Source organism: Protopterus annectens, chromosome 6.part0 (genome assembly GCF_019279795.1).
Source record: "Protopterus annectens isolate FY-2018-M chromosome 6.part0, PAN1.0, whole genome shotgun sequence".
NCBI classification, from domain to species: domain Eukaryota; kingdom Metazoa; phylum Chordata; order Ceratodontiformes; family Protopteridae; genus Protopterus; species Protopterus annectens.
In genome coordinates, this window is record NC_056737.1 from 473,565,171 (window position 1) to 473,583,008 (window position 17,838).

The 17,838-nt window shown below is 43.3% G+C and overlaps 1 protein-coding gene across 1 annotated transcript in view; it reads right to left on the reverse strand.

The window, feature by feature from the left end:
• The window catches only part of INO80 (INO80 complex ATPase subunit), a 2,478,170-nt gene that overhangs the window by 2,038,477 nt on the left and 421,855 nt on the right, over positions 1-17,838 (reverse strand). The window lies entirely within an intron of this gene.

Below are 17,838 nucleotides of genomic sequence, written 5' to 3' on the forward strand. Positions count from 1 at the left end.
TTTTTTTTTTTTAGATGTAATTGCTATAGTCCCTGATGGACTTAATGGCTTGCATATTAATAAGCCATACCAGGGTGGAGCCAAGGGAAGGAAGCAGGCTTGGATGTGTGCTGGCAATTTCTATGGCAAGTAAAAGAAAAGAAAAATGGCTTAACTACTTGTTTTCTCCAGGCAAGCAACAGAAGGATGATATCATGTGATGAACACTCAGGACTAGGGGAAAATACAGTATATAGCTATGGACTATCTTAAGCCTGAAGAAGTTATCGTTATACTGTTTGTGGTGTACTCATCTGTGAGTATTAATAATTTCTATAACGTATGATAATTAGGTACAGTATTTCTGCAGTAAATGATAGCCACAGAACATAAATATCTGGAGCTTAGGTTTCCTTTAAAAATCCTGCCTATTTTTATTGCCATTTATTTTAAATAGGTTGGCACACAAGGAGAAATAATCTGTACTTACATAGTCTTCATTAGTAATTAAAGTTCATTAACTTACTGTTAAACTCCTGTAACTGATGACCATTACTATATATTATCTCCAAGAAGAGGGTAAGCATTATTTACACTTTTGGTTAATAACTGTGTGGCTTATGCCTCCCATTAGGCTGCTTAGGCTCTTAGCCATGAAAGAGACATTAATTAGTGTCTTTACATTTGGCTTGATTAACAGCAGCCACCCAGGTAATTTAGTATCTCTGGCTCAAAACCAGAGTGGTGACTGTACTACCATGCCCGGAGGAAAACCTTGGGAAACTAAATTTTATCATACTTCCCTAGGAATTTATTTGTGTGTGTGTGTGTGTGTGTGTGTGTGTGTGTGTGTGTGTGTGTGTGTGTGTGTTCGCGTATTACTTTTGGTGGAGATTGCCGAGGACAAAAAGGTACTGAAAGACACTGGTTCACAGAGACAGTAGCAAGACAATAGCCAGAGGGTGGATATCCAAGGACTCAGCTCTGTAAGTGACCTGTGTGCAGTTCAATCAGCGGTTTGATGTTAGAAATTCATACTCAGGGCTGCAATGCATATTCCCTTTATGTTCCTGGGACCAGGTTGTATTCTGTGAATAAGTTAATGAAAAAGACTTGTACACATCTTCTTGCTATTACTTCCCCCTTGGCTGTCAGTGTTGGGATTCAAATCCCATTAATGTCACCCATCTTGATGTCACAATGGGTGGCATCCTGCCATCTGGAGGTCACATTGGTGGCAGTGATGCCATCCTACCATCACTCTCTTTTTATTGCGCACACTATGTATGTGTGTATTTTATATAAATTTATTTTTATATTACGGCCAAACCAAAATGTAAAACGGTCACGCAGAAAACACATTCAGTAAAAACTCCAAGACAGACCCAGCTAAGCTAGAATCTTTACTTTGTAATACCTTAAACCTCCTGCAGTGCAGCACAGGCCCATGGGATATTTGCAAATTTTCCCTTAAGGACATACCAATGTTTTAGCTACAAGGCTTTTCAATGTCCACATTGTTTTACTTTTCAGTTTTAAGTCTTTAATGGTGCATTCAGGCCAATAAAGCCAAAACCCACTAAATCTAGACATGCTACAGTTCCCTTTTCTAAGCTCATCAGTACAGCATAACTGGATCGTTTGTCTATATGTTAGAAACACAGAACTTAAGGCCAAGTCTGACATCCATAAATATTAAAGTACCTACAAAATATCCTAAACAACATCCAAATCAAAGAGTAAAAAGGTCACACAGGCAAACTATTCAGTAAAAGCTACACAAAAGTTCGAGCTAAGCTATTTTGCCTGGTATTTCAAGCACTCAAACTTTTGACATTTTGAGGTCTTGAAAGTAAACCACATGCAAACTTATTTTAGCCAAATAGTAAATGTACTTTAATATGTTCAGAGAAATCTGCAGGTTAAGATTCTGTGATAAAACCGTATTAAAATGCCCATAACAACCTTTAATGTAAATTCAATTAATACACGAGTTAGAGGATAGAATAGTTGCGTAAAATCTTACCATAATCATAAATGTCCTTCTCTTCCATGTTGCAGTATTCCAAGAAGGCGGGATGATCCGGGTCATAAAATATCCTCTGCTAGCTACCTGAACATGTGGCCAGTATACAAAAGCTTCTAGTCACTGCCAGGTACTTGGGACGTCAACATGGGCCATAACAGTGATGTCCACACGTACCTTCCCTCCGAACTGAATGCCCCAGCTGGACTCCAGTCCCATGATAAATGTACAAGTCCTGCGTCATCCAAGGGATAGTTTTAATTGAAAAGGGGGTTAGGAGGGAGGGAATGAAAACATAAGTATTTCCCATAGTTGAGCTTTATTGGGATGTGTAGGTAGGCATCCTTAATGTCCAAAGTGGCTAGAAATCTCTGAGGCATTACCAAGGGAAAGATGGTCTGTAGAGTAAGCATATGGAAGGTGGGTACTTGTAATAAAAGGTTGAGGTGGGAGAGATTGAGGATAGGTCTCCATGGTCCATCCTTCCTTGGTATTCGGAAGAGTCTGGAGTAAAAGCCTTTTCCCTATTCTGCCAGGGGAACAGGTTGTATGGTTCCTTGAGAAAGGAGGGTGGCTATGACTGGCTGAAACAGGGGGAACTGGCCTTTGGGTGGCTGTGGGATGCCTCTCCAAGAAGGCAAAATGATCCAGGTCATGAAATAACCCTTTTCTATAATGGACAATACCCACTTGTCTAAGGTAATACTTCACCAAACTGGAAGACAGAGAGAGAACATTAGGGTCAGAGGAATGGAGTTTGGGAGTGTGGACAGTAAAGGCAGGTAGTCACAGACTACCTGCCCTTTCTTGAAACTGAGGTTTCTGGGCAGGAGTCTGAGCAGGCTTGGAAGGCGTCTGCTGCTTCCTAGTACTCTTTCTGCTCTTAGAATGAGGGGGTGGTTGGATCAGAGTGTTTTCTAATGAACTGGGTTTTGGTGGGGTAGTTCCTATGAAATTTGGGGATAAGGGAGACAAACAAGTGTTTGAGGTCCTGGAGTTTCTTCCCCTTTTGTTGAAGGGTCTTGAATATCTCAGCCACTTTAGCCCCAAAAAGGGCAGAATTGTCCAGGAGTTTGGCCCTAACATCATCAGATAAGGGCTGCAGTCTTAACCAAGAGTATTTTCTAAGGACTGAGACAGAAGCTGCAGATTTGGCAGAGCCTTCTGCAGCATTATAGCTGCATATTAATTGAATGTCTACTGACTTAAGAAGACAATGAGATGAAGCTAGATATGGCTCAGGGAGGTCTGTCAAAAGCTTAGTGACCTAAGCCAAAGGAGCCAGGGCTTACTTAGACATGTGTGTCTGGTAATTTACTGTCCTAAAGGCCAAGGTAGCAGAAGTGTAAACTTTGTTGCCAATTTGCTTCATAGACTTGTTCTTGTCTGTGGGAAGGACAGAGGTGGAGGGAAGCAGTCTGGATGGTTTATCTGCAGAGACTGAGACAGTGGCAGGGACTGCAGTAGGGCATTTAATTAGGAATTTAGTCCCTTCAGGGACTTTATAGAATCTGTCAGGCCCTTGAAGGGCAGGTGGTTGGTAATCTGGATTCACAGAGGCTGCACTGAAAGCATCCAAGAAGGCTGATAAAACTGGTGGAATGGCAGAAGGAGCAGAACTGTCCATCTGCAAGAGCTCATATTTTATTTATTTTACATTTGTTTACTGGGAAAGTCCGACTGGACACAGGTCCATTTTCAGTGGAGGCCCGGGGAGAAAAGCTCCACGATACAATATAGTACATGAGAGAGAGAGAGAGAAAAGAAAATACAGCATACATATAGCATTCATACACAGTATGTTAGAGATTAAAATTCTTACAGTAGACCATGACTGAGGTACATAATAAACTTAAAACAGCATTTGTATTTTTTTTTTTTTTTTCATAGTATCGTTTTTGGACCTCTCACATTTCAGAGGAATCCCACTTAAAATACTCTCTCATTTTTGAGATGGTATCACCAAAGGTGAGGTCCTCTCCTGGGGAGCCTGTCTCAGCAGAGTCCTCCTCTGGGGAAGCATACCCAAGAGGGGAGGGCATCTGGAACACATAGGAAAGAGAATCCTTCGGTGAGGAGCCTGAGGAATCCTCTGCTTCAGGTTGGACAGTGTAATCAACCTGACGCCTGGGACTAAGGAGAGGTGATGGAGCCAGTGAAGAAGCAGGCTTAGCCAGCCTTAGGGCCATGAAAGCATTAATTAGGCTCTAGGAAAAGGCCTGCCAGTCCAGTTGGCTTTCTGCAAGAGGGGAAGCATGTTTAGTCTTTGCTTCTTTTCCAGGGAAGTCCTAAAGGGCATAGTGGCTAAGGCAGGCTTAGATTCTGTTTCCCTGGAAGCAGTGAAAGAGCCTGTCTGGACGCCGTATAGAGCCTCGGTTCCCCCTCGTTGGCGGTGGCTGACATCTGCAAGACCTACACAGACGCGCTTTCTACCCTAGGTTCTGCGGCCTCCTGGTACCTGCTATACCTATTTTGGCAAATTCCAAACATTCCTCCAAGCGAACATCGTCCAAAGGAGGGGCATTGGGTGGAGGAGGTGCAGCAGCAGTTTCAGGCCTGGAAACTTTGGCCTTCTTCTTAAGTGACTCTATGGTCTGGCCAGAATCCCACTCCATCACCAGTGCCAAACATTTAATATGTTGGCTTTCTAGGTAAATATTAAAGGCATGCAGATACCTGCTGTATGTCTTACGTATGAAGGCCTGACAGACTGCACAAGTTTGATGGTCATGTGTAGGCCCCTAAGCAGAAAAGGCATAGCTCATGGGCATCCTTATGGGGGATCTGATGTCCACACCTGCACTTTCCTCTCCTGGATGATATGAACCTAAACAGCCATGCAGTGACTCAAGAGAAATAAAAAACTAGACCCTACGGGGTACTTATCTTTAAATTAGAAGATCCGACGGCAGGAAGAGCTGACGTTCGATTGGTGGCAGAGAAGTTCTGAGGAAAGGTACGTGCAGATGTCACTTTTATGGCCCACGCTCGGCCGTCGTCGGATATCCCACATACCTAGTCGTGACTAGAAGCTTTTGTATACAGGCTGGAGGTTTAGGTAGCTAACAGAGGATAATCCAAGGGTTTGGAATACTGCAACATGAGAATAGAAAGACATCTATCATTACAAACTATCTGAATTTCTCAAATAGAATAAAGGGGAGATGACCCATGGCATTAAGGGTCAAAGGAATAAAGCCCTGATTATGTAGTAGGTCACCCAAGTTCAAATAGCAGCTCAAGCCTGTAGGAGCTGGCAGGTGAGGGAGGTGGCTCTGGCTTGCCACATGGGTGACACATAGTAAGAGGACTAGGCATCTATCCTGTGAAGCTTGTCTTTAGTGAGCCCACATTGCCATGAGAAAGTCATTCTGTAAGCAGAGTAAACCCTTAGAATACAGCTATAGTGGAGCTTGGAAGAGCAGAAGTAGGGGATGTGCTCCACTGGGGGGAGGGTAAGTCGCCCTCCTCTGCAAGACCAACAAAGCTGTTCCACCTTGCTTCAAGCTGATGAACTCATGGCCAATTCTTGAATAGGAACGAATGGGCCATAGGGCTCTCACTCACCTGGGAATCCCTAGCTCATGCAAGCATGGAACGTAGCTGCCGACTGGGTGCAGATGGAAGAGCCATAGGGCTCATTTCTTCATGGATGCAAAAGAGAAGTAGGGGGTGAAATCTTCAAATCAGTAACATTAATTATGACAGCTAAAGCAAATAAAAAGTACTAAAAGCCATTATTTTTAAGTTTGGTTAAACAGCTTTATGGACTGCCTAATGAAATGAGTAGAACTCATTTAAATAGTGGTTCGATACAAACGGTTTAATATCAAAAGCACGAAAATCACTTAAGCGAACGGTAATTTCCACGACAAATAACATCGGCTCATACATATTAAGTAGGTTGTACGGTCGACGCAATAATGTCGACAAATTCTGTCGACCATAGTTTCTAAATCCCCCATTCATAGCAATGCTGTGAATCCCTGCCCTGTGTACGTCCTTCTGAGTGGATGTCCACATGAACGTCGACATTTCGACTGTCGCTCCTACCATGGTCGAGGAGGTGGCTGTCAGACATGTCAACGTCGACCTTTTGACTGTAAACTGATGCAAACATATAGGTAAGCTGATGGACACAACTTATTGACTAATGAGTCCCACCAGTTGTGATAGCTACTCCATATACAACTGATCTTGCTCATCTCCCACCATTTTCTACCTGTCTCAAGCTGTTATGAATACCTCTCCTTCCCCTCCATCTCATTCTTTAGCAAATCATTCAAAGGTCTTACTACTCTTACACATAAGGGTGAAATGTTACACTACAATTTAAGCCACCCAGCTGCTATTGAAACCCTTTCTGTCATTTTATCCCACTGCTTTTCTCCTCTTCTACTCTAGCATCAGACAAATCAGCACACTCAAATAATGCCCCCCCCATACATTCTCTTCTCCAAATCTTGGTATCTAGAATCATTGCCTTCAGTTTTTCTTCAAAACACAGCTTTAGTCTCCTTCCCATCTTACCTACCATCTCACACATTCTCCATTAATCTGTTTTCCTTAGCTCTACAGCTATGGTCTCTTGTTTTTGCCTTTCACCAAGACAACAAAACATTCAAATATAAAAAAAAAACTGTGCTATACAAGACTGAGTTTAGGCATAATGATCACCTGCAAATAATTTTCCTCCTCAGGTTTTAACAGATGTACGCCTGCATCAGGTCTGTAACTAACTACTTTAAAAAGGTTTATAAATCGTCCTCCTCCAAGATATATCAACTGCATTTCTTTATGTGCTGTGAATGCAAAACAAACAATACTAAGTGACAAGAAATCACTACCTGGAGTTTTGCTCCTTGATAACCTTCGTAATATGTCCACTAACTATTCCCATGTTACTGGGCTCACAGTTGCTACCAATTGCTCCTTGGTAATTTTTGGCAACTGTTTTAAATATTCCTGAATCTCATTCTCATACTTGGCCATTACATTCTGGTCCTATGTAACTGCTGACTGTAGTCAAAGATATCCCTGATATTACCACTCAATCTCAACTAAAATTAGATCGAACTACCTTCTTAAACCAAAAAGCATTCAATGTGACCTCTGTCGTCTCAACCTGACTGCTAGAGTTTTTACATAATCACTTAGCATATATAAAAATATCAGTCCTTCCGTTATTCCAGCATAAACTTGTTTTTCTTGTCTTAAAGTTTTAGTCTCTTGTTGCTCCCTTTATGATTTTGATTCAATACTGCAGGAAGAAATATAAAGGTTTTTTTTTTTTTGCTTTTCAAATCTTCTTGCACTTTGGTTCTCTATCCTATTTATATGATTCGCTACTTTGAAAGTTTCACTTTCCTCAAACAGATCCCATTCATCCATCAAATTATTTTGGCTCTGATCCACTTCAACTATCTACTACTCTCTGAGATTTTATATCAGCAAATCAAAGTCTCTTATCTAAGACAGAACATTGATCTTTCCGGACAGGAAGACATCTTTGTATGTAATACACATTCTAATGCTGCTTGATCAGAAATTACTATAAAATAAATTTTCACAACTTTTACTATATATACTTGTTCTGCACTTATATACAAGTTATGAAGTTGGGATCTCAATTTATACCTAGTACAATGAATCATGTGTTGTGCAGCCTAAGATTTGATAACAGAAACAGTAATAAGACCCATCACTTTAACAAGTATCTACGCATTTCCCAAACTGTGGTACTCAGTATGTCTTGAATCCACCAATTACCTCTGAATTAGCTGTTACTGTGCTCCAGTACATTAAGTACAAAGTTAAAACGTTGTTGAAAAGCAATGATTTCCCTCACTATCCTCCAAAACTTTCCTGTGAAGTACACAAAAGTAAATAAACACTATATAAAATAAAGTGGCACCAATATAGTACTTTCAGTCCAATATAACAATCTTGCCCATCTGTTAATATATCATCCAAAATTAAAAGGCAGTGATTGGATACCAACAACATCACGACTCTGTGCTTTGCCCTCTGATAAGACGGAGTTGACCTCCCAAGAGCAACATCCATTGACCAAAGTATCATGATGTTGTTGTTGTTGTATCGTTCGGCTTTTCCCAGTTAGGGGTCGCCACAGCGGAACTCCGGTCTGCTAATGATTGGCAGTAGATTTTACGTACCGAGTTGCCAGCCCTGACGCACAACCTTCAACGAAGGTACGCCCATTCACGCATGTCTCCACACAGAAGACGCTTTAGCTAAGAATCGAACAGGACATCTTACTGTGAGGCGACAATGCTACCGCAGCACCATGATCCTACATATCAATGTGATCTCTCACACAGCCACAACCATAGGTCCAAGCTTTCTCAAATAGTACAATACTCTGTTCTTCTTAGCTGGATTGGTTAACCCAGTTATAATCCATGTAATAAAACTGACCATGTATCTACATCGAAATTACTCAATAAAAACCCTTTCCCAAGCAACACCAAGTGTAATTACAAGAAAAATGAACTTCCATCTGAAAAATATTTCTTTTACCAAAATTAGGCTGAATAAAATTATGAATACTTCTTCTGACAAACAAAAGAAAATAACTAACATTAAACAGCTCACAACTGTTAACTATTTACAGAGGAACACAAAGTAACAATAGCCATTCACACAGAAAAACAGAAATAAACATTTGACAAAAAAGTCACATCAGTCCTGTAGACAAATCTGTATATTTATAATTATACATAGATAACCAAAAAAAAAAAAAAAAAACCCACTAGGTTTGACAGGTTAACAGGTGTTTACTAGGCTAACGACCACAAGGGCCTTTTTAAGCCTAGCCGTGCATCCCAAATCTCAGACAAGTTCTGATACCCTTGACAAGTGTAAGCATGGGTCTGGGAGATGAACCATTTACAGGTTACCTGTTTGCATTAGAGACACAGGTGCCAAACTGGGGATGAATTTCAGGTTTCCCATCCAATTGCCCAAGTTGCACTTGAATTGGGTTAGGGAGGAACTCTGCTTCACATGGACAGGGAGCCTGTTCCATATACGAGGTAGTCTCTGGGATATATGCCTCGCTCTCCACTATTGCTGTCCCCAAGGTGAAATGTGTTTCTGCATGACGAATCCCCCTCCGCTTACACACAGTGTGGGTTCAGCTAGTCCAAACTTCACTGAGTAACACCTAGTGCTCCTGCTGCTAGTGTCACCCTTTTAGCAAGACAGAGCTGCCTCCTTGGATGAGTGAGTCAGAAATGGCCACTCACTCCCACCACACCTCCAAAAGCCAGCTCCTATAGGTAACCAAACTGTTTAGGTAGTGGGCAACATAAAGGGTTTATCCTTCTACACCACAAAACTGGTTGTAATTAAATATACAATCTTCATCTTTTATTAAAGACAAGTGTCTGAAGGTCCAAATATGACTCAAAAAGGAAAAGTACAGTTTTGTACCTACCATAAATGTAGATGTTCGAGTGTTCACACTGCTGCAGTCATTACACTTGGGTTATCCTGTCATCAGGCGGTCCCGCAGTTGGCCAGAGTTCCAAAGTCTTGGTCCGGTATCGGTTGTTGTCGCTTCTTCCCTGACGTCAGTGTGCCAGGGGTATATAAGATGCATCTGATGCCATTTTCTTCAGTTTTTCTTGCCCCAGATGTCAGGTGCCCCGAAGTAGGTAGGCAATATATATTGCTAACAAAGATATATAAAAAATAAAAACAATACCTTCAGTTACCAGCAAATACACCACAAAGGTTGTATAGGATAGAAAGGTATAGATAAGTCCTGCTAGGACAGAGGGGATGGAGGGAGGGTAACCTGGACTGCAGCAGTGTGAACACTCGAACATCTGCATTTATGGTAGGTAAAAACTGTACTATGTTCACCATGTTACACTGCTGCAGTCATTACACTTGGGTAGAATCCCAAAGCTAAAGTTGGGTGGCTGGTCTATAAAGAGTTGGGATTGGCTATGAGGCCCTGCAGAACTGCAGTGGCAAATCCTGCTCTGGATTTAGAGTAAAGAGACAAGTGGTAATGCTTGGTAAAGGTGTGCACTGAACTCAAAGTTGCAGCCTCCAAAATTTCCTTGGTTGGTACTCCTCTGAGAAAGGCTGTTGAAGTGGCTGTTGCTCTGGTAGAATGTGGCCTAATGTTCTTAGGGACTGATTTTCCATGCTGTGTGTAGCAGTAACAAATACAGTGTCCTATCCATTTGGAAATAGTCTGCTTTGAGACAGCCTTGCCCTGTGATCCTGCAGCATATGCTACAAACAATTGCTCAGTTTTCCTGAAAGCTTTTGTTTTGTCCAAGTAGAAGCTTAGCTGCCTGTGTATGTCCAAAGAGTGCAGAGGTTTCTCCCCTTTATTCTGGGGGTTTGGATAAAAAGTTGGCAAATGGATGGTTTGGCTTAGAGCCACACTAGATACCACCTTTGGTATAAAGGTAGGGTTTGTCCTTAAAGAAACCCTGTCCTGATGAAAAATTATAAAAGGTTCCACTGCCATTAATGCCTGTAGCTCTGAGACTCTTCGTGCTGAAGTTACTGCCAGGAGCAGAGCTGTTTTCTATGATAAAAATTTTAGATTGGCTGTATTGGCTGGCTCAAAAGGTGGCAAGATCAGTTTTTCCAAAACAAAATTGAGGTCCCAAGTTGGTGTTGGTGTTCTCCGGGGAGGTCTTATGTTTTTAGCCCCTCTGAGGTACTGCTTTAGCAAGGGATGAGAGAATAAAGGAGGATCCGTGTTGTAATGTGCTGAAATGGCAGAGGCGTGGATCTTAATTGATGAGAAGGATAGGCCTTTGTCCAGCATCTCAGTTAAGTATTGTAAAATCTGGGGAATGTTTGGGACAAGAGGGTCAAGGCTTTGAGCCTGGCTCCAGGCACAGAATCTCTTCCACTTTTCTGAGTAAGATTTCCTGGTGCTAGGCCTCCTGGCCTCCAAAATGACATCCATAACAGCTTTAGAGAGAGGTGTTGCCTGTTTGACTAATGAATCCGCCATGCAGCCAGGTTCATAGGTTCATACTAGGCTATCTGCCCGAGGGCATTTACAAGCCTAGCTCATAGTTTTGTGGCTTACGCCACCCCTTTAGTTTGGAGAAACTATGCCCATTATTTTGCTGTGCCTCTGTCGAGCAGTGACACTGAGGTAATCCCTGGGGTATATCTGCGATCTCCCATCCATTGGTCAAGATTCCTCTTGAACAAGGCCAGTGAGGTGCTCTGCCTCACATATACCGGGATTTTGTTCCACAGCATAGGGAGTCTTTGGGTGATGAATCTATCCCTCCAGCACGTCCTATTAATAACCGTGTCAAGTTTAAGTCTCCGCCTTGTGGCTCTGAGGGATCTAGATTTTTTGAGGTGAAGCATGTTCATCAAATCTGGGTTTGACATGGCCTTGTATGTCAGGCACAGGTCACCTCTGAGCAAGCGGTAAGCAACTGAATAGAGCTGGAGTTTTTTCAGTCGGGCAGCATAAGACAGATTTTTGAGACCCTTTATCCTTTTGGTGAGGAACTTTTGTGGCCTCTCCAGCTGCTGCAAGTGTCGGGTCAGATACATTCTGAATGGGGCATTGTACTCAATCATTGGTCTGATGAGTGATGAGTATAGGGAGACTATGACCTCTCTTGATCTAGATGTGAATCCCTTCATGATAAGGTGGGCAATGTAGAAGGTCTTCCTAACTACTTTAGCAATATGAGTGTCGAATGAAAGGCTACTGTCAACCTGGGTCCCCAGGTCCCTGATAACTTCTTCTGTGCTCAGTGGATTGCCACCTATATGGTAGCTAGGGGTAACCTTGTTTTTCGCAAGGGTATGACTATGCATTTCTTGGCATTTAACTTTAGGCCATGGCTCTGGCACCAGTTATCCGTTTCTGTGAGACCCTTCTGAAGGATATCTGTGTCAGATGTGTTTTCCACGGCCCAGTTTGCAGTCATCTGCAAACTTTGTCAGCCATAACCCTCCTGTGTTTGCTTGTACTTCAGAAAAGTAGATGCCAAACAAGAGTGGGCCCAGGACTGAGCCCTGTGGGACACCACTTGTGACAGGCTTTGAGTCTGACATGGCGCCAGCAACTCTGACCCTGTGGGTTCTGTCACTCAGCCAGTTTGCAACCCATCTTGTGATGTATGGGTTTACATTTAAGCTGATGAGTTTTTCAATGATACCTGAGTGGGGTATTGTATCAAGGCCTTCGCCAGGTCGAGGTAGGCTGTATGGACTGCCTTTCCTCATCAATGGCCTTGGTGACTGTTTCAAAAGTCAACCAAGTTTAAAAGGCATGATCTGCCTTTGACAAAGCCAAACTGGGTTGGATCCAAAGTCTGCAAATTCCTATGTCTTTATTTATGAGATCCATTATGATCCTCTCCATGGCTTTGCAGATAAGGCTTGTCAAGCTAATGGGACGGTAATTTCCAGGGTCGGTGGAGGCACCTCCTTTGTGAAGTGGGACCACAGTCGCAGCGCCACTCCTGGGTGCGTATCCGAGGTGAGACTAAGATTAAACAGCTGTCCTAACTGCGGGTTTAATTCCTCGTTGAGTTCGTGGAGCACACAGCCGGGGACACCATCAGGTCCCATGGATGCTGTGTTTTTTGCCTTGGAGAGAGCAGTTCTCACCTGGGCGTTAGAGATATTTGGGGGGCTACAATCATTTGGTATAGATATCTCTCCTTTTGGGGGGGGGAGAAGTTTGCACTGAACCTGTCAGCCAGTATGTTGGCAATGTCTGTAGGATCAGTAATCTTCACATCATTTTGAACTAATTCTGAGCATATCTGGGTGTTTCCTCCCAGGTTTCTAACATAGCTAAAGAATGCCTTATGATTGTCTTTTGAGTCCTTAGCTATTTTTCTCTCAAAGTTTGCTTTGGACGATTTAATGAGAGCTCTTAGCTTTTTACTTATAGTGATTAGCGGTGTCTTACCTTTTAAGGATTTTGCTCTATCTTGTAGTAGCTTCCTCCTTTTGTTGTAGAGTTTGTTTATGGCTGGGGTCCACCAGACTGGACGCTTGCCTTTGGTACAAAGAGTCTTTGTTTTGCTTGGGATTGCCTGATCCATGCAGCCCTGCAGGTCGTGGTAGAAGACGTTTGTAAGTGATTCAGCGGCTTGAGTAATGTTTACCACCGGCTCGGGGGCCTTAAAGGAGACCACACTAGTCTTTAGAAGTGTGAAGTCGGCTTTCGAGAAGTTCTTTACTGTGGTCTTTTTTATTTCAGGTGGGGGCGGGATGAGGACCTCCAGCGAGATTAGTTTGTGATCTGATCTCACCAGTGAGGGGTATACTTCCGGTGTTGAACATTGTGCTCCCATGTTCGTGATGATGAGATCAAGTATGTTTTCTCCTCTTGTGGGGATGGTGACTAGTTGTTCCATGGCATTTGAGTTTATGAATTCCAGGAACTTTTGGGATAGAGTGTTTGGGCTTGAGTAGTGTTCCCAGTCTATATTAGGGTAATTGAAGTCACCTAGTATGATGGTGTTCGGAGATACATTTATCCCCTCCAGTGTTTTCAGGAAAGCCATGTGAGGTTCCTGAGTTTGCGAGGGTGGCCTGTAACATGCTACAAATTGCAGAGCAGTCTTGCCTATGGTTAATTGCACCTGGATGGTCTCCGATGCATCGTGCATTGCCACCAATCTTGAGGTGTGGGTGTCCTTGATGAATATGGATACCCCCCCTCCTTTCTTGGTATTGTCCGGATTTTGGGGCCGGAACGCATGATATGAGGTAAAACCTGATAGTGCTGGGGTACTCTCAGGAGCCTTGAACCAGGTTTCTGTCACAGCACAGACATCGATGTTCTCCATACTGAGAAGGGTTTAGGGTTTTGAGCTGACCGTGCAGGATCTGATTGTTTTGCTGAGTCAGAAGGTGTGAAATTTGTGGCAAAATCCATGGTGGGCCTTGAGCTAAGTTCTTTAAGATTGGGTACCAGTGCTGGCGTGGCCAGTCTGGAGCAATCAGGATCATCTGTGGTTTTTCTTGTCTGGCTTTTTGGAATACCTTTGAAAGGAGAGGCAGTGGTGGGAAGGCATAAACTTTTAGGCTTTTCCAGCTGAACGAAAGAGCATCCACTTTCCATGCTTGTGTGTGGTAAGTCCTTGTGCAGAATGTTTGTAGTTGGCAATTCAGTGGGGAGGCAAAAAGATCTATTTCTGGGCATCCCCATTTTTGCGTTACCATGCTGAAGATTTGTGGATTCAATTTCCATTCGTGAGGGTCCATGATATTTCTGCTTAGATTGTCTGCCAGAGTATTTTTCTTTCCTGGCAGGAATTGTGCTTGCAGATGAACTTGATAAGTTAGAGCTGTGTTCCACAAGGTCATGGCTTGCCTGCATAGGGGATAAGAATGAGTGCCCCCTTGCTTGTTTATATACCACATTACTGTGGTGTTGTCTGTCTTTAATAATAATTGTCCTGGATGCAGAAGGTCCTTGAAAGCTGTTAGGGCATTTTGAACAGCCAACATCTCTTTTTGATTGATGTGTAGATGCATTTGGTCTGTGGTCCACTTGCCCTGAATACATTTCCCTGCCATGTGTGCTCCCCAGGCGTAATCAGAAGCATCTGTTGTTGGAGTTTGCCTGGCTGTGGGTGGAGTGAAAGGCTAACCCTTGTTGAGGTGACATGCCTGTGCCCACCATCGAAACTCCTGTTGTAGGCAGGGAATTATTGGTATTACTGCTTCTAAACCGTGAGAGTGTTGAGTCCAAACACTTTTTAGGTACCACTGTAATTTCCTCATATGCAGTCTGGCATATGGAATTAGTAGTATGCAGGATGCCATGAATCCCAGGGCCTGCAGAATTTTTCTTGCAGGGAGATGGGACTTTTTTGCCAGTAATTGAAAATATTGAGTCAGTTGTCCTTGTTTGTCTGGCATGAGATAAGCCATCTGGGCGGTTGTATTTAAGCTGGCACCCAGGAATATTATCTGTTGTGAGGGCACTAGTTTTGACTTCTTTTCGTTTACTGTGTACCCTAGAAAAATTAGCAACCTTTTTATAAATGCCAGATGCTTTAGAAGAATGTCCTTTCTCTCTGCTTGAATGAGGCAGTCGTCCAGGTATGGATACATTTGAATTCCTTTTTGTCTGCAAAATGCAATTACTGGTGCCAGGCACTTTGTAAAGACCCTGAGCGCAGTAGATAAGCCAAAGGGCAGTGCAGAGAATTGGTAGTGCATTGTACCAGCTTTGAATCTGAGGTATCTTCTGCAATCTTGTTTGATACGGACATGCAGGTATGCCTCTTTGAGGTCCAAAGTAACCAGCCAAGCCTTCTTGCCCAGCATGGGGAGAAGCTGCTGTAGTGTCAAGATCTTGAATTTCGTAATGTCCAGGTAAGTATTTAGAGTTGAAAGGTCTAGTATGGGTCTCCAGGCTTTGTCCTTTCTGGGGACCAGGAAGAGTCTTGAGTAAAATCCTTGTCCTTGTTCCTGCTGTGGTACTTTTTGAATAGCTTTCATGTCCATGAGGGCTGAAATTTGTTTTTGAGCCTCTGCCCATTGATTTTGTGGCAGGTTTGGCATTCCTTTTAGCCTTGGTAAAGTGTGAAAGTAGAACCTGTAACCTTGAGACACAATATTCAGAACCCATTTGTCTTGGGTGATTGTTTGCCAGTTTTGAGAAAAAAGTGCTAGTTTTCCCCCTAAGGGGGCTGCCAAAAGGGAAGTACTTGGCATATGAAGGGGGAAGTCATTGGGACTGTTTCCTGTAAGGTTGAGACTTGTCCTCACCTCCTTTTGGGGTTGAGGTACCCCACTGTCGTTGTCTGTTAGAGCCTTGGGGCTGAGATCTGCCTCTTGGGCGTCTGTATCTGCCTCTCTGTGGCCTGTCTGACACTGGAAAGGACCAATTCTTTGTAGGCCAATTTCTGCTAAATCGAGGTGACTGTACCTGTAAGAAATCTTTGACTGTTTGCATAGATTTAGCTTTATCCTCCATTTTCTTTAACACCTCTTCTGCTTTAACACCAAACAAGGTATCATGCTGTAAAGCAGCATCCAATAATTTTACCTTAACATGATCAGGTAAACTCTGTTATTTTAACCAAGCATGTCTTCGTATCACAGAACCTGTAACTGCAGCTCTACAAGAGGCCTCTAAAGAATCAAAACCACATTGCAGAGTATGTTTTCCCACCTGTTCCACTGCATGCAATAAATCCTGCATTTCTTTACAGTCAGGAGCTTCTGAGCTTGCAAGCATTTTCTGTTTTAACTGAGCCATTAAATATTGTTGGTACTTAAGCATGTGAAACTGGCAATTTAAAGCCCTTACTGCTAAAGTTGCAGAAGTGTAAACTTTCTTCCCCCATCTATCCAATGCTCTAGAATCTCTGTCAGAGGGGACTGGATTTTTTGCAATGGAAGCCTTAACCCCTTTGGGACCCTGGGAAATGGTTTCTGGGACAGCAGAAGGGTTTTTATAAAGAAACTTGTGAGAGTCAGGGACTCTGTAATACCTATCTGGCTTGTCTGGTGCAGGGGGCAAAGAATCAGGAGATAAGCTGGATTCAGAGAACACATCATCCACAATATCTAACACAGGCAGAATAGCCAGGGACCTGTGTTGAGGCAATAAAAGAAGTCCCTGAGCTTTTTCTTGGATTCTAAATATTCCTGACTTTCCCAATGGAAGTGCTCCCTCATGGTATGTAAAGTTTCCCCAAAAGAGTAATCCTCAGGAGGCGAGGCTGAAGGGATAGATTCTTCAGCATCAGAGTCCTCATAGGGGGTAGAGAGTATCCCTGGTCTGAAGAGGAATCAGAGGAAATGGAAACCTGATCAGAGGAGTCATAGTCTGTATCCTGCCTAGGCCTTTTCTCAGGAGGGGGATGGGAACCCCTGATTAGAGTAATGAGGTCTTCGGCCATTTTGAGCATCTGTTTCTTAGGCATGGAGGACTGTCCAGGAGAATGCTGTACTTGCTTATTTGTCTTGGCTGTTGCTTTAATGGTAAGTTGTGAAGGTCTGAACACACCCTCAGAAGTCGATGCCTGCTCAGCAGCTCCGGACCCATCTGAGGGATTAGTTTCCGTAGGCCCAATACCTTGAGTTTCCAGAGGCCTAGTTGTCTCCACGTGGGAGTCAGAGGTGGCCTGTGGCTCTGAGGTAGCGGCTGTCAGGGGCTGCGAAAGCACCTCACTGAGAACCGGCGAACCGGCAACTGGCCTAGAAGAGGCTTCGTCGTCGGTTTTGGACCTCGGATGCCTGTATTTAGCTTTGTCTTTGCGTTTTTTTAAGAATTGTGGTCGTCGGTTGTTCCGACGGCATTGTATAATTGAACCTTCAGCCAAAGTAGTGCAAAGCAAAATTGAAACGTCGTTTTATAGTGCGTTTGTTAAATCTAGCACAAAACCAACAACTAGTGGCGTCGTGATCAGGGCCTAGGCATGGAATACAGTAAGAGTGGAAGTCCTTATGAGGTATTTGCTTCCTACAAGAAATACAATTATTAACTTTTTCTGACATCGGTCTGAGGCAAGAAAAAAGTTTCCCCAACGGGGTACTTAGCTTTATTGAAGACTTTGGATCTGAAATTTGACTTTTGAAAATCTCAGGAGTCGGCTGACCGGCACTTACAAACTACTTTTGCTTCGGGCACCACGCGGCAAGAAAGACTGAAGAAAATGTCGGATGCATCTTATATACCCCTGGCGCACTGACGTCAGGGAAGAAGCGACAGCAACCGACGCCGGACCAAGACTTTGGAACTCTGGCAGACTGCGGGACCGCCTGATGGCAGGATAACCCAAGTGTAATGACTGCAGCAGTGTAACACAATGAACATCTACAGACTA